We start from the raw sequence: 3,369 nt of genomic DNA, 5'->3' as shown, positions 1-3,369 counted from the left end.
CAGATGATCTTTCTGTCTCTTGTTTTCTTAATTCCCAACTCAGAAAGCTAACTCTAAAGCCTCGCTGATGCAAATTTCCACTCCAGCCTACAGAAGCTTGGCAGCAGAGCTGAGCCTTTACAGGGCTGCTTGCTGCAGCCAAGAGCCTAAAATTAGACTTTTAATGCCACAGCCAGCACCCAAGAGGTGACCTGATTTTCAGAAGTGGAGAAATTTCAAAGCCTGATCCATGTATGGTGTGATACTCCACAGAAGCGGCCGAGTCTGCAGCTGAATCAGCTGCTTAAACCCTGTTTTGTACCAGTTGGGCAGGTCTGCAACACGGAAGGAAACCATGCACATAAAACCCAACTGTCCTCTCATTAGGGGACTTACCTGCAGAGGTGTTTCATCTGTGGCAAATTTATTAGCCCACCTTGCCTCCTCCAAACTCTTCTCACTGGCAAAAATGTCTGATCATCCCTTTCAGGTTCTGCAGTTGGGCAGCTTTGCACATGTATTTATTCAGCTGATAACAGCATCATGTTCTTGCAAACCTCAGCTCACAGGCACAGAAATTTGCCAGGCTATGGGGTTTATTTAAAAGCATAAATATATTTCATGGTTTCTGAATGAGCCAAAGAAATACCTAGCCTCCCAGGCAGCAGCACCAGTGCTGCTGGGTGTACACAAAGCCAGTCAGCTTCAGCAAGACAGTGACACATAAAACCATTTTTATAACAAAACCTGTGAGTGTATCAACCCCTTTGCACATGCTGCACCTTGGGGCCTGTGTTTGTTTTTGACCAAGGTCATCAAATGAATTATATCCTCATTGCAGGGTCTGTTAAAAAGGTCTTTGAAAGCAGATGGGATTGTGAAACACTCTTTTACTACACCTAATGCATTGCAAATAACAGTGAAAAAACTGACAGCAGGCTGGAATGCTGCGAAAATTGCTTTGATAAACTAAAGTGTTTAAAATAAACTTTAATGTTATTGATTTTAACCCATGTCGGGAAGCTGAAGCGAGAAGCATTCTTTCTAGAGTAAATGAGTTCAGCGTCAAGTTTCTGTAAAATTGAAAAAACCAACAACACAGAGAGCAAGAATTAATCTGTGAAAAGCTAGAGATGTGCGAGCCGTCTCAGATGAAAATAAACACACCCCGTGATCACAACAAATTGTCTATTAAAGCTGTTAAACAAGGAATCAGCACTCACTGGAGCAATGCCCACAGGGAGCTGCTAAGTCACTGGGCCCCATCTCGTCCCGAGCTTGGGGACATAAAGGCTGCCTTTGCACCACTACAGACTGGGACAAACAACAGTGACAATCTCCTATGGGAAGATGTTCTAAGAGTCATCAAAATACATAGAATCATAGGGTATCTCAAGTTGGAAAGGATTCATAAGGATCATGGGGGAGGGAGCAGGACCCATAAGCATCATAAAGACCCATAAGCATCATAAATTGGACTCCCTGCTCCTCACAGGACTACATAATACTAAACCATATAACTAAAAGCATTGTCCAGGTGCTCCTTGAACTCTGATAGGCTTGGTGCTGTGACCACTGTCCTGGGGAACCAGTTCCAGTGACTGAGCACCTTCTCAGTGAAGAACATTTTCCTGATGTCTAATCTGAACTTTCCCTGACGCAGCTTCATCCTATTCCCTTGTGTTTATCATTTGCGTTTCTTCTGTCCATAGAGCCAGGGGAGTGTTTGGAGCCCAGGGAACCAGACAGTGCCCTCCCATACCTCCTCCAGGAGAGGTGTCTGCTACAGGGAAGTGGCAGCACGCAGGGCAGCTGCTCCACCAATATGCATCTGATGGATATGCCACACTGGCATGGACCAGTATGCCTGGAGGGTTAGGCCCATCGCACACCAGTCCTGCCAAACAGTCTGGAGGTATAGGCAGCTCCATTCCTGGGCATTGGGATATCCTCCGTGCCAGCTGCCTGTATCCTTGGTATCCTCTCCTGCCCCAGAGGAGGCAGGAGATGGAAGCTGCCAGGGCTGTTTGTTATCAAAGCAGCTGGTCACTTGCCTTCAGCGATGAGAGCAGAACATATTGCTCTCTCCAAGCTTTTCTGCTCCTCCTCCTTCCTCTGATCCCAGCCCCCCCTTCTGGCTCTGCAGGTCCCAGTTCTGCTCAGGGATTGCGTGGGGTCTGTCCATCTCTGTTCAATGGTAGTCCAAGCAAGAAGACACAATCTTTAAACATCCAAAGTAACTCTATCAACAGCCCCAAAGAGCTGGGAAATGCTGTCTCCTGCCCAGGCCATGTCACAGAGCTGGGCTGGGACCTGGGGTCTTTGAGCTGACCCCAGATTTGAGGCTTTAATGCCCCATCCTGCTCCATGTCCAAATCTGCTTGCACTGAGCTGAGCAGAGGGTCAGATTTGTCCAGGCTGCTTGCTTGCTTTTTTTCCTGGAAATCTCCCAGCCAGCTGCTGCCGTGGCCTTGTCTTGCTAGGCTCACGAGGTCTGATAGGATCACAGCCTGAGATAGTACAAGCACAGGCCAAAACGACTGGTGTCATCTGCTCCTCACTTGTAGGAACAATAACCCAAAGACCTGATGGTGACAGGCCTGTAGGGTTCCCCTTTGGGGTCCTTCTGTCCACAGCACCTTTCTCTGCAGAGAGGATCTGGTACATCTTCTAGGTCCCCCCTTTCAAAAAAGCACAAAATAACACTGGATTTGTCTCTAGGCTGGTAGATACTATTATGTAAAACAGCTGCTTAACCCCTGAGGGCTCTCCTTTTGGCTCAGTCTCAGGATGTGGAAGCCTGATTAAAAAAAATCTCCTGATGAACTATCTCTGCTGGACTGGGGACCCATGATAGGAGTGTAGGGCCCCCAGCCCCAGCCCCAGCTTGCCACGGGCAGCACAGTGGTGTCATCCCATTTCGTGACTTGATCTGTCTCTGCCATAACCCACTCCACTTTCTGATGGCAGCTGAGGCTTTGGTGCTTTGCTTTTTGCACATACCAACACAACCCCTCTGGGTATTAAATCCTACCTCAGGTACAAGTCTTTAAAAATATGTATCAATACGCACTATTTCTGAAAGCCTACTGGAATCTGCAAAGCTGCTATTGTTGAATTAGAGATATTTGAGGGGCAAATAATAATAATGATAATACCGTGTCTCAAATGGACTGTTTAGGATAACGACTGTTCCTTGGGTGGTCACTGCAGGCAGGGCCCCACGTGGCAATGTCCCCCCAGCTTGCCCTATCCTACTGTTTGCTGGAGGCCATGGGAACATTTGGAACCAAGGAACCAATTGTGGGCCACAAACAGCAGAGCATGGCATAAAAAAAGAGGGTGTGATTTAGCCCTGCAGATGTATTTTTAGGCTTTCTATTTTGGACT

The sequence above is a fragment of the Pezoporus flaviventris genome, unplaced genomic scaffold (genome assembly GCF_033815535.1).
Source record: "Pezoporus flaviventris isolate CSIRO_AGI_PZ_B2104156 unplaced genomic scaffold, CSIRO_AGI_Pfla_v1 ptg000036l, whole genome shotgun sequence".
Taxonomy (NCBI): Eukaryota; Metazoa; Chordata; class Aves; order Psittaciformes; family Psittacidae; genus Pezoporus; species Pezoporus flaviventris.
The sequence above is the reverse complement of the archived record's forward strand: the minus strand, read 5'-3'. Positions refer to the sequence as shown.